This window comes from Pinus tabuliformis, chromosome 2_2 (assembly GCF_031772625.1).
Source record: "Pinus tabuliformis cultivar Carrire ecotype Pingquan chromosome 2_2, CPIR1, whole genome shotgun sequence".
In the NCBI taxonomy this organism is placed as follows: Eukaryota; Viridiplantae; Streptophyta; class Pinopsida; order Pinales; family Pinaceae; genus Pinus; species Pinus tabuliformis.
The window spans coordinates 48,776,327-48,796,793 of record NC_142300.1 but is presented as its reverse complement, the minus strand read 5'-3'; the positions used below and the strand labels follow the sequence as shown (position 1 = coordinate 48,796,793).

The 20,467-nt window shown below is 38.7% G+C and overlaps 1 pseudogene; it reads left to right on the top strand.

Annotated features, from left to right (window-relative positions):
- Nucleotides 1–6,449: 6,449 nt before the first annotated feature.
- The window catches only part of LOC149191421 (hydroxyacylglutathione hydrolase cytoplasmic pseudogene), a 46,222-nt pseudogene continuing 32,204 nt past the window's right edge, over nucleotides 6,450–20,467 (top strand).

Sequence of the window (20,467 nt, the reverse complement as noted above, 5' to 3'; positions counted from 1 at the left end):
TATTGGTGATAGTAACATTTGTGGAGGAATAATCCAGTTGCATTGGAATAACATATTAGATAGATGCTTGGATATGAATGATCAAGTTCGCTAGTCTGCACTGAAGCTTGTGGAGATTGTGCTTCGGTAAGGGCTAGTCCATCCAATTACATGTGTACCTTATCTAATTGCTCTTGAAGTTGATCAACTAGAGTCAAATTCAAAGTTGGCACACCGCTTATTGATGCATATGAATGAGAAGTATCCATCTTTCTTCGAAAGCCGTTTGGGTGATGGCCTTCAATTATATTTCAGATTCATCCAATCAGGTGCTTCTAGCTTTGGTCAAGCATTAAATCCAGGCAAGGTGTCAGGGAATATAAAGAATAAGAGTGATGGGAGCATATCTGCTGCTGCAAAAGTTGGGGTTTCTCGCATATACAAGCTTATTCGAGGCAGTCGTATTTCAAGAAACAAATTTCTATCATCTATTATACGTAAATTTGATTTTGGAAGCTGGAGCTATTCATCACTTCCATTTCCAGTGTACTGTGCTGAAGTTCTTGCTGCTCTTCCTTTTACTGTACCCGATGAGCCTCTATATGTAGTATATGCTATTAATTGAATCATGCAAGTAAGAGCTGGAAGCCTGGAGGCTGATATGAAGGCCTTGATTTCAGATGGTCCTTTTGGATCTGTTGCATATAATATTGAATCTATTGATCCAGTTGATAAAGTTTCAGGGGATGCAGATGATTCTAAAGGCATTCCAGGTGTATATCTACAAAAATTGAAGGATTTTAAAAGGTCTCTGAAGGACGATTCTTTGGACTACTCTACTTATACAGCCAATATATCCAAAAAACGAGCCCGTCCTACAGCTGCACAAGCAGATGGTAATAAAGATGCTCAGACGAATGGTCATGTACCCACAAGAACTCTTAGAAAAATTGTTTCTCCTGCACGTAAAGTTAAAGCTGTTTCCAGTGAGAGTGAAAATGAGGATGATGATGACTATGATGATGACCAGTTTTGGCCAGGCGAGATGACTAATGTATTGGTAACTGCAGACCAGCAATTAGGAAGTTATTACATGGAAATGGGGCCTTACATGTTTGCTCATAACATAGATTTTCAGAAATCTCCTGCACTTGCTCTGTTACAACGTCCAGGGCAGTATACACTTGTTATAATTTTTGTTTTTGGATGGTGCATCAAACGGAATTCTGTTCTTCTTGATCAGGGGGCGTAATTTTTGTTCAAAACTATTTTTTATTAAAAATGTTTTTTCAAAAGGCAAACGTAAAGTAAAAAGTTGAAGTCAAAGCACGACAAAATTAGAACGTAAAATATATAGGAATGAATTTGCCTATTTTTATCCTCAGTCCTGATTCTATGGGATCTGCGCTCTAGTTTTGCCTCTTGATTAGCCAATCATCAGAAGATTTAGAGGGACACTATTCTATTTTTAGAATAGATGAAACACTCTTTCCTAATTTTTGTAATTTCAGTTGAAACAACACCTTTGTTGTTGGGTCGATTTGTTTTCCCACAGAGGAACTTATTTATGGTATTGCAAATTATTTGTAAAAGGGGGAGAGAAAGAGTTCTGAAAGCTGGTGGAAGAGAAATACAGAGTTTCATTGCATAGTTCTGACAGGGATTTTAATAAAAAAATGTAGCTCTGACCCCTGAGATTCTTGTGGTATGAAATTTAACATTTGTCTCATCCTTTATTTCATATGTACCCTATTGTGTCTTCATTTCATTTCATAATCGTTTCTAAATGAATACTTTTAAGTGAGAAAGACAGAATTCAATTTATTTGCTCTGTCTTGAGGAAGTGTTCATATTTAATGTTTTCTTTTGTTTGACAAGGATTCATATTCTATGCCCTTGTCAACCCCTCAACAGTTCACCCGCTCCACAATGCTTCAAATTTGATGTTAAACTTCTTGCCTATCTTGCCTCAAGTGATAATCTGTGTTTTTGATTATATTTCTCTGTTCAAGCTGTTCTTTGCTCCATGTAGCCCAGGAAAACCAAACATTTAGTAAAAACCCTTTCATATCAATTTACTAGCCTAAAATCATTATTCCTTATCGGTCATCTCAGCCCCTTTGAATACCTTTTGCCGAGATAGACCCGAAGAGAGCCCTCTCCTGTCCTCGTAGGGCTAGCTACGAGGCTGAGCGTGGTTTGATGTTGCCTTGAGGTTTGCCTTCCTTAGCCTGAGGCAAATTTGAGTGCTAACATAGTGGCGACCATACTGGGGAAGATGGTTTGCTGTTGATGTGACATTCGACTTCTAGATTGTCTTGCTCAAGTACATGAAATCAAGTTGCAGATTTGATGCTGATGGTGGACAGAAGTCGGACATATATGAAGGCTGAAAACATTCACCTGGCGACTCCAACTCGATCTAGACATTTCAGTTCTCACTGATCCATTTATGCAATGGTAGGGTATGTGGCAAACCCTGCACTTTGTGAAGCTGTAAAAGAAGTAAGAAATCCGTTAGCAGATTTTGAAATTAATGAAGATTTTTTCAGTGCCTTGCTTCAGTGTTTGAAATCTCCAAAGTTCCCTCTTGAAGCTAAAACTGGTTTCTGCCAGTTAATTGTTGAAAAACTTGAGAAGGAAATTCAGTATTTGAATGAGCAGATCCAGTCATACGATTTCCGAGATCCTAAAAAGTTCTTGGAAACTCTTCCTCCATCGAAACAAGAGATAATAGAGGTGCCTACAGATGTTTGCATTGACAGTGTGCAGCTGGAGGTATGTATTGCAGAGTTGGAGCAGCCAACAGAGTCTGGCTTTTGCGATCCAATGGCAACATACATGGAAATGTTTTTCAGTTTGATTGATAGATCAAGCTATTTTTTACGTGACCAGGCTCATTACGTGCATGAAGGGTTGCCAGCAATTACATTTGTGCCCTGGTGGAAGCATTCTCAAGCGGCATCATTCTTAGGTTTACTTGAATGGTTGATTTGGCATTTTAGTATTACCTGATCTACTATTTTTACAGCAAAGTAGGGTAGATTTTGTAAATAAATAAGCAGCCAAAGGGCAACATTTCATTCTGAGTTTCATTTACAGTTGTAGTGTGAAGTTTGCTGAGCAAGTTTTTCGATCATTTCAGTCAAGTTTCAGTCCATAAATGAGTCGGAAGTCTCATGTTGTCTGTTGGAATAATGACTCCATAGCCCAATGGACGGAGGCACTGTCTGCTCTCCCAAAGCTCTGCGGTTCTTGGCACCTCCAAGAAGCGATAGCTGCCATCCCCATTGGAGCCAATGTTAGACTCCGTCTTGCCCGTTTGTTGTCAGCCCGCTGCAGTCAATTCGCACCGCTTGAGTTCAAGTCTTCAGTAGGACAGCTCCTCTATTCTATATTCAGTCAAAGGGAATCAAATAATATTGGATAAGACACATTTTATCAAGGAAGATGTAGCTGTTGTATTGGAAATCCAAGAGTTTGTATTGCAGCCATATCATGCCCATTATTACAGTCCTTGCATTTGATTTTCTGTTAGTAATGAAACGCTTTGAGAAATCGCAGTTGCTTGTACAATTTGCCGTTTTCTGGATGCAGCCATAGAAAATTCACATGCAATTATTGTTGATGGAATGTCGCTTGGGCTTGTTTTCTTGGTCAACAACCTTAAACAAATGTTTTTAACATCAGCTCTTCAGTGATTTGTTGTTGGGTTTCTCCAAAATAGAAAGCACTCGTGACAGAACTTGTACGCCATGATGGCCATAAAATTTGTTTAGCTATTGGTGATAGTAACATTTGTGGAGGAATAATCCAGTTGCATTGGAATAACATATTAGATAGATGCTTGGATATGAATGATCAAGTTCGCCAGTCTGCACTGAAGCTTGTGGAGATTGTGCTTCGGCAAGGGCTGGTCCATCCAATTACATGTGTACCTTATCTAATTGCTCTTGAAGTTGATCAACTGGAGTCAAATTCAAAGTTGGCACACCGCTTATTGATGCATATGAATGAGAAGTATCCCTCTTTCTTCGAAAGTCGTTTGGGTGATGGCCTTCAATTATCTTTCAGATTCATCCAATCAGGTGCTTCTAGCTCTGGTCAAGCATTAAATCCAGGCAAGGTGTCAGGGAATATAAAGAATAAGAGTGATGGGAGCATATCTGCTGCTGCAAAAGTCGGGGTTTCTCGCATATACAAGCTTATTCGAGGCAGTCGTATTTCAAGAAACAAATTTCTATCATCTATTATACGTAAATTTGATTTTGGAAGCTGGAGCTATTTATCACTTCCATTTCCAGTGTACTGTGCTGAAGTTCTTGCCGCTCTTCCTTTTACTGTACCCGATGAGCCTCTATATGTAGTATATGCTATTAATCGGATCATGCAAGTAAGAGCTGGAAGCTTGGAGGCTGATATGAAGGCCTTGATTTCAGATGGTCCTTTTAGAGCTGTTGCAAAGGTCACATTTGAAGCCAAGGCATCTGAGAAGGAAATGGAAAGTGATGTAGCATATAATATTGAATCTATTGAGCCAGTTGATAAAGTTTCAGGGGATGCAGATGATTCTAAAGGCATTCCAGCTGTATATCTACAAAAATTGAAGGATTTTAAAAGGTCTCTGAAGGACGATTCTTTGGACTACTCTGCTTATATAGCCAATATATCCAAAAAACAAGCCCGTCCTGCAGCTGCACAAGCAGATGGTAATAAATATGCTCAGACGAATGGTCATGTACCCACAAGAACTCTTAGAAAAATTGTTTCTTCTGCACGTAAAGTTAAAGCTGCTTCCAGTGAGAGTGAAAATGAGGATGATGATGACTATGATGATGACCAGTATTGTCCAGGCCAGATGACTAATGTATTGGTAACTGCAGACCAGCAATTAGGAAGTTATTACATGGAAATGGGGCCTTACATGTCTGCTCATAACATAGATTTTCAGAAATCTCCTGCACTTGCTCTGTTACAACGTCTAGGGCAGTATACACTTGTTATAATTTTTGTTTTTGGATGGTGCATCAAACAGAATTCTGTTCTTCTTGATCAGGGGGCGTAATTTTTGTTCAAAACTATTTTTTATTAAAAATGTTTTTTCAAAAGGCAAACATAAAGTAAAAAGTCGAAGTCAAAGCACGGCAAAATTAGAACGCAAAATATATAGGAATGAATTTGCCTATTTTTATCCTGAGTCCTGATTCTATGGGATCTGCGCTCCAGTTTTGCCTCTTGATTAGCCAATCATCAGAAGATTTAGAGGGACGCTATTCTATTTTTAGAATAGATGAAACAATCTTTCCTAATTTTTGTAATTTCAGTTGAAACAACACCTTTGTTGTTGGGTCGATTTTTTTTCCCACAGAGGAACTTATTTATGGTATTGCAAATTATTTGTAAAAGGGGGAGAGAAAGAGTTTTGAAAGCTGGTGGAAGAGAAATACAGAGTTTCATTGCACAGTTCTCACAGGGATTTTAATAAAATAATGCAGCTCTGACCCCTGAGATTCTTGTGGTATGAAATTTAACATTTGTCTCATCCTTTGTTTCATATATACCCTGTTGTGTCTTCATTTCATTTCATAATCGTTTCTAAATGAATACTTTTAAGTAAGAAAGACAAAATTCAATTTATTTGCTCTGTCTTGAGGAAGTGTTCATATTTAATGTTTTCTTCTGTTTGACAAGGATTCATCTTCTATGCTCTTGTCAACCCCTCAACAGTTCACCCGCTCCACAATGCTTCAAATTTGATGTTAAACTTCTTGCCTATCTTGCCTCAAGAGATAATCTGTGTTTTTGATTATATTTCTCTGTTCAAGCTGTTCTTTGCTCCATGCAACCCAGGAAACCCAAACATTTAGTAAAAAACCTTTCATATCAATTTACTAGCCTAAAAACAGTATTCCTTATCGGTCATCTCAGCCCCTTTGAAGAGCTTTTGCCGAGATAGACCCGGAGAGAGCCCTCTCCTGTCCTCGTAGGGCTAGCTACGAGGCTGAGCGTGGTTTGATGTTGCCTTGAGGTTTGCCTTCCTCAGCCTGAGGCAAATTTGAGTGCTAACAATGCCAATTGGTTTTGTGGTTGTTCACCATACACTGCAACATCATTTTGAGGACTTTGTTGATAACTTCTACCTAGCTGTTGGATTGAGGGTAGTATGGAGAAGAAAACTAATGAGAGAAACCAAGGTGTTGGGATAACTCCTAAAATATCTCGTTCTCAAAGTGTTTTCCATGATCCAATACCAACTCCTTGGGAACACCGAACCATGTTATGACATGGTTAAAAAAAAACCATGCAACAGTGTCATCGATGAATTATATGTGGGCATGGCCTCTTTCCATTTGGTGAATTAGTCGACGGCAACCTAGTCAACGACCACCACAATGTACTTATGTCCGCCTGAAGATAGAGGGTTGCAAGTCATGAAGTATATGCCCCATTTATAGAAGGGTCTTGCAACGATGACTGATGAAGGGGAACTAGAAGATCTCGAGTCTTATGAGCGTATTTCTGGCACCAATCACATTGCTTGGTTACTTGAATGTAGTCATGGAATAGGGTGGGTCAAAAATAACCAACATAGAGGATTTTATGAGTGGTGGCCATCCTTGATAAGTGGTTGCTACAAGATCCACTATGGTAGTCATTTAAGACCTGCTCAGATTGTTAAAGAGTAAGACATTGATGAAGGATGGTGTCGATGCATTGATGATAAAGGACGTCTCCCATAAGAAGGTAGTGGGAGGATTAGTGGTGAATGTGCCTTTAATTGTTGTGAGTAAAATGAGTTCTAAACTTTTGTGTTTATAGAAAGAGGAAGATGTCATTGTACCATGGGTCATTTGTTGATACAAAGAATAATTTTTCATGAGGGAAGGCATTCTGTGGGGAGATCAATCATCAAATTAGTAAAAATAAGCACCTTCTTGCTTTTGAGGAAAGAAAATTGTAGGTCAAATTCTTGCAAAATAACTACCCATTGGGCGTATTTATGGTTCATCATATGATGAGTGAGAAAGCATCTCATGGGATTGATATTTTATATTACGGTGGTGGTATGTAGGATGAAGTAATTCTGAAGCTTTTGTACAAAGTGTACTAGGGCTAAGGTGGTATTTTCAGCTAACTCATACTTCAAGGCAGGCCTGGAGAGATTCTTGCCGATGTAATAGATTACATCTTCTCTACTATCAAGTCCTTCTTGAAGTAATACCCCAACAATTGCAGCATCATATGTCGATGGGTAGAGAGTGTAGTCCTTATTGTGGTCAGGAGGGCTAATCAATGGAGCTTGCGATAATGCATCTTTTAGGGATTAAAATGATTTTTGTGCCTGTTCATACCAGTGGAAGGGAATGTCCCGAGGAAGGAGGCACAAGAAGCCATGCACACAAGTGGCTTAGTTGTGTATAAAGCAACATAAGAAGTTGGCCTTACCTTGCAATCTTTGTAACTTCTTTAAATCTTTTGGAGGGGGTACTTCCTGGATGGGCTAGAATTTGAGAGGGTCGACTCTAATACCTTGATGGGAAAAAAAGAATCTTGAAAGTCTTCTCGCATTGACACAAAATACACGCTTGAGAGGATTCACGCGTAGGTTGTATTGTCGACATCTATGAAAGACTAGGCGGAGACCTTCCAAATGATTGATGTGCTTTTTGGATTGTATAATAAGGTCATCCAAATAGGTGAGGATGAGGTGAGCCAGATTGTGGAATATGTAATTCATGGCTCGTTGGAAGGTGGCACTAAATTTTTTAATACCGAAGGACATGACATGGTATGCGAATGTGCCCCATGGGGTTGTGAAGGTTTTTTTATATTGATCCGTATGGTGAATCTGAATCTAATTATAACTAGAGAACCCATCCATGAATGATAGGGCCTCATGACTGGCACAAGAATCAATCAGTTGGTCGATGAATGGTGTAGGGTAATTATCCTTGGGACAATATTTGTTCATATCTCGAAAATTATTACAAATATGAATGGTGCCTTATTTTTCATGACGGGTATAACGTTATAAACCTAAGAGGTGTAAGCGAGGAAACAAACTTTGTGTAGATTATCAATTTCCTGTTTGATCGCTTCGAATTTAGAAGAGTGGAGCTAATGTTGTTTTTTTCTAGACGGGGTGAGCATCAGGCCATGTGTGAATATGCTCCATGATGGTGGGATTGATGCTTGACATCTCAGAGTAGGTCCATGTGAAGATATCCCTATATTCTTGAAATAGGTCTTTGTATGAGGTTACCTCATTTGGGGAGCATACTTCCCCCAATGAGATCTCTTCGACAATGCCAGGTTTGATTGAAATATTGACCTTAATGGTAGGCGAGATATTGTTGGGTCCCTATAATACTAGTGATTACCCCATTACTATCGTAGTTGTATCCCTTATTAATATTGTTGTGCCCCTATTGTCCCCATATTGTTATTACTATGCCCCATAGAATCTCTCTATTGTTATTTGTGTGGCTTTATATTATTATTGTTAGGTCGGCTAGGTTATATTGTGACTCCTTAGACTCCTATATATAGAAAGGAGTTTTTGTCATTTGAATCATCCAAGAATTGCTCATTTGTGTAATGTAAAAAAGGTTTCCCCCTCGAAGAGGCTGAATTCTAAGGCGTTGATCTCTCTTTTCTATCCTTTTGTGAGCTGGTTTCATAACATTTGGTATCAAAGCTTTGGATTCTAGGGTTTTTCTGCTCCAAACAGGTCATCGTGGAATTTTCGCTATAACGTTTTTTCTGCGAAGTTTAAAAAGCAAAAAAAAAAACCCATTTGAGAATAAATCATTTTGAATCTTGGGTTCAAATTTCAGAGCTTTTCGCACTATATTTGCTGAGGTATGATCTGAGGAAGTTGGTCTTTTTGCAGACTCCTGAATTACATTCCAAACAGGTGACCTGGGGAAAATCGTCATAACTTTCTCTCTGGGCATCAGATTGAAATTTTGTAAGAAGGTACAGAAAGAGGACGGAATTTAGTTTCTTGTATATATTTTTCAGAGCCAAAGGTTGAAATAATGACTCGTGGCACGTCGTACAAGTTCGCTGTACTGAGCTAGTCTATAATCATGTCATCTTGGGAGATTGTGCATAACTATTCCTTGGAGATTCAAATTTGGATTAGACTGGTGGCATTGGAAAGAGGACACCAAGGGGCACTACAGGTTGTAATTTCAGAACTGGATGATCCGAAATTGCAGAGATACATCAGATTCAATATCAAGCTTCTACAAAGTGAAAAAAGGTGTGTAGTTTTTTTAAATTTCTGCATAAGCTTGGTTTGAAAAATTAGTTTGAATCGGTAATTGATGCCCCAAGGAAAGAAAATGCAAACACCTAGTAAGCAACCTGAAATCTCTAGCATGACGCATGAAGAAGAGGAAGAAATGCAACATGATATATCAAAATTACGAGACCAAGTGCAACATGTGTCACTTGCACAAAAAGCAACAGAATCTAAGATGGATGGTTTAAGGAAAGATGTAGAAGCTAAGATGGATGGTTTAAAGAAAGGTGTAGAAGCTAAGATGGATTGTTTAAAGAAAGGCAAAGAAGCTAAGATGGATGGCATGGAAGCTAAGATGAATGGCATGGGCGCTAAAATTGATGGCATGGATGATAAGATGGAAGAATTGAAGATAAATATGAATAAGTTGCTACAAGAAATGGTCACTAATGGTGAAAGGGTAGTAAAGGAAACTCATGATGAGAACAAAAGAAATGTTAATCATGATTCCATAGACTTTAATGTTGGATCGAAGACCACCATATTCTAAAAATCGATATGAGGAAGTTTGATGGCAAGGATCCCGCAACATGGATATTACAGATGGAGCAATTTTTCGATCTCAATAATGTGCAAAACACACAAAAGGTACGTATTGCAACTTTATATTTGGAACCAAATCAGTTTGTATGGTATCAATGGCTTTGCTCTCGTAAACAAATTATCACTTGGGCAATTTTTACGGAAGAATTGACAGCACATTATGAGGATACAAAAAGCAACACTTTTTTTAGCCAATTGATAAGTCTCAAACAAAAGGGTTCAATAATGGAGCACATTGAGGAGTTCCAAAAATTGAACATAAGGGTAAAAAATATTCCGTAGGAGCATAGGATTGATGTGTTCATAGGAAATTTAAAGGATAATATCCAACATGATGTTCACCTTTGGGAACGTGATTCATTAGAGAAGGCATTCAGGTTAGCAAGAAAAATGGAAAGCAAAATTATGGCAACCAGGAAGCATTCCACTCAAAACTATAAAGATGGAAGTGTTGTTTCCCCTAGTCTTCCACAACCGATAAGGTTGACACCACAAAAATTGGAAAAAAAAGAGCAAAAGGGCTTTGTTACAGTAGTGATAGCAAATACACTAAAGGTCATAAGTGTGCTGAGAAGAAATTATTCTACATAGATTGTGAAGAGGAAGAAGAAAAGGAGCAAGAAAGGTCAAAAGAAGAGGATATACTCCAGGAACAAAGCCTGGATAAAGAAGAAATGAATCTGACCATATCTTGTAATGCATTGGCAGGAATTACCACTCCTTAAACCATTAAGATAGAAGGACAAATCAAGAAGAAAAAGGTAATAGTGTTGATTGATTCAGGAAGTACCCACAATTTTATTCATTCTAAGGTAGCAAAAGAATTGAATTGCTTCTTATATCCAGCACCAGAGTGTCAAGTGATGGTTGCAAATGGAGGAACAATAAATTGCTCTGGAAAGTAACATAATATCAAGCTATCCATGGGAGAATATGTATTGACTAGCCCAATGCTTTCCGTTCCAATGGGAGGTGCTAATGTTGTACTAGGAGTCCAATGGCTACAATCCTTGGGTACAATAGCTTTTAATTTTCAAGAACTTTTCATGAAATTTTCTGTGGAAGGAAAGGAAGTTGAATTAAGGGGTATTGCAGGGAAACCGGGAAAGATAATCAGCTCTAACGATATGACAAAGCTTCTAAAAAAGGAACAAAGAGGTGTAATTGCACAATTATGTTCGCTAGATGTTTCCACATTGGAATCATCTATTTCTCCAGATCTCCAAAAAGTCTTGGACAATCATTCCAAGGTATTTGAGACTCCCAAAGTTCTCCCACCTATTCGTGATCATGATCATGCTATTCATCCGATTCCAGGAAGTGTTCCTCCAAACATCAGGCCGTACAGATATCCCTATGCCCAAAAGAGTGAAAGTGAACGTATGGTTGCAGAAATGCTAGAGGCTGGTATAATTCAACCGACTCAAAGTTCTTTCTCTGCTCCAGTAGTATTGGTGCACAAGAAGGATGGATCATGGCGCATGTGTCCAGATTATAGGGAGCTCAACAAGCTCACTATTAAAGATAAGTTTCCCATTCTTGTCATTGATGAATTACTGGATGAATTGCATGGATCAATTTATTTCACCAAGTTGGATCTTCGTTCAGGATATCATCGAATTAGAATGAAGACTGAAGACATTCTGAAAAAAACATTTAGAACTCATGAGGGTCATTATGAATTTTTGGTCATGCCTTTTGGCCTTACCAATGCACCTTCAACATTTCAAGGTTTGATGAATTCCATTTTCAAACCATTCCTTAGAAAATTTGTGTTCGTATTTTTTGATGATATACTAATCTACAACAAGTCTTGGAAGGATCATGTTGAACATGTTGACAGGGTGCTACAACTATTGGAGGAGAAACAATTATATGCAAAAAGATCCAAATGTTTCTTTGGAGTACAAGAAGTGGAATATCTGGGTCATATTGTATCTCATGAAGGAGTTAAGGTAGACCCTAGCAAAATTAAAGCCATTAAGGAATGGAAAATCCCCACATCCATAAAGCATCTGCGAGGATTTCTCGGGTTAACAGGGTATTATCGCAAGTTTGTTAAGAATTATGGGAGAATAGCAGCACCTCTAACAACATTATTGAAGAAAGATGCATTTTCATGGACTCTGGAAGCAACAAAGGCCTTCGAGCATCTTAAAGAGGCAATGTGCCAAGCACCGGTCTTAGCTACACCAGACTTCACAAAAACCTTTATTGTGGAATGTGATGCTTTAGGAAATGGAATTGGTGTTGTTTTAATGCAAGATGAAAGACCCATTGCTTTTGAAAGTCGTCCAATCAAGGGAAAGTTTTTACACAAAGCTATTTATGAGAAGGAAATGTTGGCAATACTCCATGCACTTAAGAAATGGCGACCCTACCTAATGGGAAGACACTTCAAGGTAAAAATGGATCATGATAGCCTTAAATACTTTTTAGATCAAAGATTATCCTCTGAAGAGCAACAAAAGTGGGTCACAAAGATGTTGGGTTATGACTTTGAAATCATCTACAAAAAAGGGAAGCAAAATGTGGTGGCAGATGCACTCTCAAGAAAGGATGAGGATGTGGAAGCATTTTTGTGCGCCATTTCTATTATCCAACCAGATTGGATAAACGAAGCAAGGGAGGAATGGAAGAATGACGAAGAAGTGTGGGTGCTTATTCGAAAGTTACAACAAGACTCCAGTACATTTGATACATTTAGCAAGAAAAATTATTCGTTATGGTACAAAGATCGCTTATACCTCTGTAAGAATTCCCAGCTAAAACAAAATATTCTTATGGAATTGCACACTTCTCCCTTAGGAGGGCACTCAGGATTTTTAAAAACTTACCACAGGGTTAAGAATGAATTTTTTTGGGAGGGCCTTAAATCAGATATTCAAAAGTTTGTGATGGAATTTTTGGTTTGCCAAAAAAATAAAGTTGAAACAATTAAGACACCAGGTCTATTACAACCTTTATCCATTCCAAGCCAACATTGGGAGGAGGTTTCAATGGATTTTATCATAGGTTTACCCAAGTCTGAGAGAAAGAGTGTCATCATGGTGGTAGTTGACAGACTTACCAAGTATGCACACTTTTGTGCATTATCACATCCATTTAAAGCCAATACAATTTCTATTGCATTTATGGAAACAATTCAAAAGCTACATGGAAACCCAAAGATTATTGTAAGTGACAGAGATCCCATTTTCACTGGAAATTTTTGGACATAATTATTTTCTTGTCTTGGTACTCAGTTCGCTCATAGCTCATCTTATCATCCTCAATATGATGGGAAAACTGAGATAGTAAACAAATGTTTGGAAGGATATCTTCGTTGCTTTGTATCTGATAAAAAGACACAATGGGTCAAATGGTTGCCTCTGGCTGAATGGTGGTATAACACTTCCTTCCATACAGCAACAAAAATGACCCCATTTATGGAACTTTATGGATATCAGCCACCATCAATCACATCATATTTAAGAGAAAATTCTAAGGTTCAAGCAGTGGAACATCACATCGAACATCAACAACAAGTCCTCCAACTCTTAAAGGATAACCTCGTGTTGGCACAGAATAGAATGAAACAACAGGCAGATCAACATCGCAGTGAAAGAAGTTTTGATGTAGGTGATTGGGTATTCCTATGGCTACAACCATATAAGCAAATGTCCCTCAAGAAAGCTAAGAAGGATAATAAATTATCACCAAAGTATTATGGTCTGTACAAGGTGTTGCAAAAGATTGGTACTATGGCATACAAATTGGAGCTTCCTGCAGCTTCTCGATTGCACCCAGTTTTCCATGTTTCATGTTTAAAGAAGGTTATAGGCGACAAGCTCCCAGTTCAAACAATATTACCAGAACTTGACGAGGAAGGAAAAATTATATTGGAACCAGAAGCAGTCACAGAAACAAGAACTCGACAATTACGAAATCGATCAATTTTGGAGTATCTTATCAAGTGGAAGAACTTATCCGCTGAAGATTCCACATGGGAGGATGAGAATTTTATACAGAAGCATCCAGAACTACTCAAGTGTTGAGGACAACACTTTTTTGAAGGAGAGGGGCATGTTGGGTCCCTATAATACTAGTGATTACCCCATTACTATTGTAGTTGTATCCCTTATTAATATTGTTGTGCCCCTATTGTCCCCATATTGTTATTACTGTGCCCCATAGAATCTCTTTATTGTTATTTTTGTGGCTTTATATTATTATTGTTAGGTCGGCTGGGTTATATTGTGACTCCTTAGACTCCTATATATAGAAAGGAGGTTTTGTCATTTGAATCATCCAAGAATTGCTCATTTGTGTAATGTAAATGAGGTTGCCCCCTCGAAGAGGCTGAATTCTAAGGCGTTGATCTCTCTTTTCTATCCTTTTGTGAGTTGGTTCCATAACAGATATTAGACATGTTCCCTTCCTCAAATGAATCTGGTGCAGGGACGGGGTTATAAAACCAATATACCTATCGTGGTGGTAGGAAATCCTTTGACTCTATGGTGAAAACATCGTGAGTCAGTGCATAAATAAGTACGAAGGTTTTTTCAAGTAGGAAGAAAGAGAGTTGATGCATGGAATCCCAAGGAAACTCAAGCTCCTTCATGGCATCAAGAAGATCTTCATCTGAGTGAAAAATATTATCTAGTGTTGAATTGGGTTGCGTGAGGTCATGAGGGAGGAGTTTAATCTTTTATATGATGAAAGATGAGCAAGACAATGATTCAGTGGTTGATTCCATAGAACCTAGTGAAGTTGACAATGTGCACATGTGATGGGTCCGAACAGTCATGATGGTATCATCATTGTGGTGGGTTTTGTAGTCTCGACACTAAAAAATGATGAGCAGATAACATGAATCATGGTTCCTAAAGAAGAGGAGATGGATTGTATGTGATGTTCCATGTCATCAACATTAGGTGGTGGTAGAATTTATGTAATGGCGGACTGATTGTGAGTGGGGTTGGGCTCCCGGGGTAACGTCAACGTCTTAGGAAACAATGTATCTTCCTCTATGTGAGGCTACTGTTGAATATTCTAAGCTGTCGAAAAGTTTGTAACATAGGACATGTCTTAGAATTATGAAAGTTATTGGTGCAAATACTGCACGCAGAACTAGTGCTAACATGATAAATGGTGTGGGTGTCAATATTTCCCATAGTGTGAGATGATGACACTTCGTTGGTGTCATGAGGTGGGGCATTCCTGGATGCCGACAACCTCTTGATATTAGTATCAACATGAGTTGTGTCCCCAATGTTAGGTTGTATCAATTCTTTTCTCGTTGCTCGAAAACATGGAAGGTACATATAATTCCATCTATGATGTTCTTCAGAGTGGATGTGATAATGATGGCATGAGCATCTAACATAATTCGCATGAGTAGGTCATTCGATATTCCGTGACCTACGCATGAGTAGGTGGTTGGGTCTATTTCATAGGGCGCACATGTGGGGTGATTTTAATAATCTTGCCTAAGGCCATTTTGTCTTCCTTATAGAACATGACCGATGGCAGTGGGAAGTTACATGTTGATGGGTGCCTGGATGTGTCGCAAATGATTTTTTGTCCTCAAATATGCATAAGATGGACTTAGATCCGTCATCCCCCATTGGTGTGGTGTTATCCAGGGATTGGGTATCTGGTTCAAATAATGCTGGGTTTGCTAAGTTCTCAGTGATGAATAGATGCATGAAATCTAATGTTTTATGGAATCAGGGAAGGTGTGGGAAACATTGAGTATGATGGTTTTGTGCATAAATGTGGCGAATATGATGCCTCCATATGGGTCTGTTTCTTGGGGCAATGTGTACGGTAGGGTAATACCTCCTAAATTCCCATAACTTGGGACATTGGTTAATGAAATGGTCTGGTCCGTCACATAAAACACACAAGGAGGAAGGTTGGGGTGTCACTAATTATGGCTGTCTCCACGTATGATGATAGATTGAGTGACTAGAAGAGGAATATGAGCATGAAACTTATTCCCTAGTAACATAAAAAATGGTTTTGGATCCATCATCTACCATTTGCGTGGTTAGTAGTGATGAACATTGGCTTGGGCGAGTGCACCTAAAGCATATCGATATCAAGGGATTTTAGGGCAATGATAAGTGTAATGCTCGTATTCTGTGCATATAACACATGCATGGTTGGTGCGCATTGCCTTATTATGCACGTGTGGTATTTTCTCTAGTAGGTGGAGGAGGGTTCACTGGCACTTTTGGGGCATGTAAGAGAGCTTTAAAATCATCTAACTAGGGGCACATATTGGTAGGTTATCCAACTACTTCACACAAAGCACAAGGTGGATGTACCCTGGAGGAGGAAGCGTTTGAAGCTTCCACCTTCTTTCCTTTTTGCTTATCCCTTTTTCTGGAACCGACTAGTGTCGATGCAGGCATTGCTTGTTGTGGGGCGATATCCTGAGGGGATACACAAATGATACCTTTTGAGGTGATAACTGAGTTTTTCGACATGGTCTGAGGGGCCAGATACCGAACAAGTATCCCCAAAGTCATATTGGGCAATGTGAGTGTTGCGATAAATTGGTGCGAGACAAAACTAGTTGTAAGGCATAAGAAGGGTGTTTGGGTGATAACATATGGTAATAATGTAGAATGGACAACTACATTGTTGCTGATATCTGGAACTAGTTTTGGATCTTGAGGGGTGTTTGATAAACTCATAATGCACATTGGGGCTCCTGTGGCTCGGGGAGTATCCTCAAACACAAGTGGGTCTCAAGGATATGTTCGAGGAGCATTGATGGTTTAAATTGTCTAGGTACAAATTCAATATAGGTTGTGATCAACTCAAGAGAAGATCTGATAAAATGTAGCACACCAACAGTGGTAGTTAATGTCTTCTTCTCATAATATGTGAGGTGGTCAGTTTTAAATTTTTCCCATCGTGAGGGAACATCATTACCCTAAATATGGAAGATGCCACTACTTTCATTTCATACATGTAGCTTCAACCAAGAAGGATATTGTAATCCAACTATGCATCCAACACTTATATGTATATGAGCACCATTTTATCGGAAAGTTATACTTGAACACCTTGGTATAGACCTACAAGAATAGAAGGGCACTTGTTGTATGCTCTGAGAGTGATGTCAGATGGTTTGAGTTCGAGAGATCCAAGTTTTTTCCAAACTGTTTTGGTCATAATACATGTGGATGCTCCCTCATTGACTATGCAGTGGTGGGTGGCAATATTCTAGATTGGGGCTGGAATTGAAAAACGAGGTTGATGGAAGATGTGGGGTGGCTTTATCCAAGTCAAAAACCATTAAAAGAGAATCAATTGGGTTGATTGCTCCTAATGCAGGAAGTAAGGTTTTCCATTGGGTTGGGCATGATTGCAAAACTTCCAATGCTGACATAACTGAAGGAGTTTGATCTAAGTCATCGACTATGCTATAACTATGAGCAACCTTTGAGTTCTGTCCAATTTGTCGTAAAGGTCCTTTAACCATCTTTGGGATGGGTTCTATGGCATATCAAGGGATTAAAAATGGTGTTGTAGGTGCTATAGTAGTCAAGTTGGAAGGGTTGGTTTCTGGTGGAGTTCTGTATTCTCGGTTGTGCATCTGCAGGAGAACTTCTTCCTCTGTCATGAAAATGTTGTGACTTGAGGTACTTTGAGAACTTCATCTAGAAGGATTTTGATAGTGTTGTTGGGATGGTTCCTACTGGGTATTTAACACTCCTTGATGGGGGAAGTGATACTGCATTACTGCAGTTTGATGGCTTTCCCCCCCTTCCCCCCACTTTGTTTCATCATCTTCAACTCAGGGAGCTGTGGGAAATGATGGGTGTAATGAACGTATTCCCCACAAATGGTACACGCATGATTAGTTCGTAGACTCGAGTTATTGTTTTGTGTTTATGGGTTGTTATTGTTCTGTCCTTGGTTTGGGTTCCGGTTGGGGTTGCCCCTAGCTAGTGCCTATGGGGTTGTTGATGATTTTTCCCCCCACCCCCCGCCCGCACAATATTTACCTTTTGCTTGTTCTTTCCTTTCTTCTTAGTAGCATTGGTGTTGAGGGAGAGAAGGTTGCACAAAATTAACCCCTGCATTATTTTTTACTGGTGGTTGTTCTCTTGAGGTGGTGGATAAGGGAAATATTAGTTCCCCTGCCCTTGGTATGTGCTTTGGGAAGTGGAAAATATATGTATTTCCAGAGTACTGGAAGGTGTTTCCTAGTTGATTTTGGGTTATGGTTCCAATTAATCTGTCTGCAATGCTAGATGTGTCTGGTAACTCAGTTTTAAAGGTTTTCAGGTGAGGTGCATCTAGAAGCACATGGTAGAGGTATCTAGATTGTGTGTATATGTACTATAATTATTTTTCTTTGGCAATAGCTTATTCCTCATTTTGTGGGGTGGAATTCGCTACATATATTGAGATTTTTGATTTGAGAGATCTCCAAAATAGGCCTAGGAGTAGTTTATCCTCTAGATTATCTTTGCACAAACTAAAGTGTTTATGCCACTCATGGATATGGTTCGATATGTGCATAGAAAATATTTGTTTAAAATGGTTTAGGAGTTTTAGTCCCGAGTCTTGGCGGATCGAGAGTTGGAAGAATGTAAGGAATGATGTGGCTAGGCTAGGGAACTAAATTTCCCATGTGACCCATAAGTTTGGTTTATGTACCATTTTGTTGCGAGCCCTGTAAGGGTTCGTTGAAATAGTCATAGATGAATAGTATCTTCTGTAATGATATTGGATGAAAACCAAAGGTGAAAGGTCATGACATGGTTTCCTGGGTCTTCTCCTTGTTTCCTTATGAATTTTTGAACGTTCGAAGGGAGCTTGGTGGGAATGCGTGGCAAATTCTGGCCATGTGCAATAGGGTCATTGGTTAACTTACTTAAAGCAGGGAGATTTAAGGAATCTAAAAACGAGACTGGAAAGTTTTCCACCATCACAAAATGGTTTTGAACAACTATATGTAAAGGGGTTCCCTGATGAGGATGGTTACCCTGGTGAGAACCACGTGGAATTTCGGGAGGGGAGTTGTGTGGGCTCCCCTGAGGGGTAGCGTGAGGGATCTCTTGAGGGGTAGCTTGTGGAGTCCCGTGAGGAGTAGTGAAAGGAGTGATTTGACAAGGAGGGGTTCCAATCAAATTTGTACTGATAAAGGAAGATCCTAGAATAGTGGCTTTGTGGTGTCTTGTATGCCTGAACGACGAGAGACCTAGCACACGCTTTGGTAATGGAGGGAGGTTTTGAAAACTTCTAGAATGATGGGGAGCTGTGGGGTCCCCTATGGTGTCAAGTAGAGTGTGTTTTACTTTGTGTGATGAGGGTAGGAGATAAGTATCAAAGTGTTGATGCCTCGAAAATCACTGCATTGACATCGGGGAAAACCACCTGGTCCGGACCTTAAAGGCAGCTCCTTTTCTGTTTGGTGTGGTGGCTCCGACTGGATATAATGGGACTAGTTTCCCAATGATTTTGATGAATTATTGATTGATTTTCTAATAGCTAATGGTAGTGATGGATGATTTATTCTAAAATGCAATAATATAAATAATTAATCTATCTCGGGAAATCTTTCTCTTTAGTGTAATTCTTGGGGATTCTTATTAACAAGTAGGCATATAGATGACTCTACTCATAAAAAAAAATATTCATTCATATGATAATTACTTTGTTCAAGTAGTTGAACAAAGTAATAATTAAAACATTATTACACTATTATTTATATACCATTGACATAAATATGAATGAATAATAACAACCCTTAAACATTCAATAGTGATAAGCCAAAGAACTGCTGTGACGGTGCATACATATATCAATAATAGCAAAATAAAGAAACACTGATTCATATAAAAGAATGAAGAAAAAACATAGATAGTAGTACCATATGTAATTTGAATCCCCTTCGATATCAATCGCATTCAAATTCCGACTTTCAACTTGGAAATAATTTTACAAAAAGCAATAGTGCATATCACATAAAAGTACTCTTCATTAAAACTCAGAATTCCGGTCCAGATTTTATAAAAAAATATATTTCGGAAGCACAGTAGTGCAACTCCCGATCCAAGTCTTAATACAAAATTTAAGGACCCCTTCTAAAAAAATGAAAGGGTCTATAAATACTATCTAAACTAACAAACTATGAAATAAAAATGATGTGTGCTAGTATAACCAAATCACAAATATATATGAAAATCTCCCCAAAATAGGCATGCTTGCAGTCGGTCAGAATGGTTCATTGTTTCGGCTAATTATCTTTTGGCTTGAGCTTGCATTTGGCGAGCATCGGTTGCAGTTCTAGAGGATGACTCATGTGTGAATGTAACTGGGCAGTATATGTGGCATCATTAATTTCGGGAATCATGTAATTGATCGCATTTGTGAGGCATTTCATTGCTGTTCTCTTACTATATGGTTTAACAAGGAAGAACCAAAAGGTTTCCCATGTTAAAGTTTTAATGCCCGCGATCAATCTTTCTCTCTTTTCCAGCTCTTGTTTCCATGTCTGTTCCAATGTTTTTACTAATGACAGTTTTGCTGGAGAACATTCTGAAATTAAATTTGACAAATAAAGGGTGTCATTAATCAATTCAACCAGATTACTAGTCGTCGATCTACATCTTGATGTTGCCCTTT